Genomic DNA, 932 nt, shown 5'->3' with positions numbered 1-932 from the left:
TGCATTCATTCATTCATTATTTTTCTTGGTGGTGGTGGTGTTTCGAAAAAAATCTTTTCTTTTTTGAATGGAGTAGAAGTACAGAGAACAGCGACGCGCCCGTTGAACGGCCGCTGCTGTAACTCTACGATTAATGTAGTTGTCTCTTTCTCCCGCTATCCCTTTTACTATTATTATTATTATTTCTTCATTCCTTTCTCTATTGTTTTTCAAACTTGAGGGACGACTGTTGAATCTTCTCTTGCTGGTCCTGTTTGTTTTTTGTTTGTTTGTGGCTGTTGCTGTTGATGTTGTTCCGTTCTTGTCGGTTTTGTGCGTGTATGTGTGTGTGTGTGTGCGTTGTTGTTAGTCTCCGCTAATTCGATTCTTCATTTCTTCATCTTCCCTTTCTTTGTGATACTATTAGCTCTGTTGCTTCGTGACTCCATTTTGTGTTCATCCGCTCGTTGCCGTAATTCCTCCACCCGGATTTGTGTTCGTTGGTGCTGCCATGGGGAGAAAGCGGAAAGGAAGGAAGAAATGGAAATAACTATCTGTTGCTGTTGTTGTTGTTGATATTCTTAGTATTGTCGTTGTTCATGTGCGCGTTCTGTTGTGGATGCCTGCGCTCGCCTGTTGCTCCGTACAAACACCTAAATAGATGTGTCGTGTACAAGGAAAAGGGAAAGAAAAACACTCATAATAACAATAATTTGTGAGAGTTTTTTGTCTTCTTGCTGTTTGTAAAATTTTGTTGTGAATGCACTCGAACCACAGTGTGTGTGTGTGTGTGTGCTGTTGTTGAGGGGGAATGGATGATGCCGTAGTGGGAAAAGGATGGGGATGGTCTCCTCCTCTGCTCCATTCCCTTTCCTCTCCCCTGTCACAAAACAAAAACAAAACGGCTTCCTTTTACATCCATCTCCGTCATGTCATGCAACTTCACCCTCCCC

Source organism: Leptomonas pyrrhocoris (assembly GCF_001293395.1).
Source record: "Leptomonas pyrrhocoris isolate H10 chromosome Unknown, whole genome shotgun sequence".
NCBI classification, from domain to species: domain Eukaryota; phylum Euglenozoa; class Kinetoplastea; order Trypanosomatida; family Trypanosomatidae; genus Leptomonas; species Leptomonas pyrrhocoris.
This window is presented reverse-complemented; position numbering follows the sequence as displayed.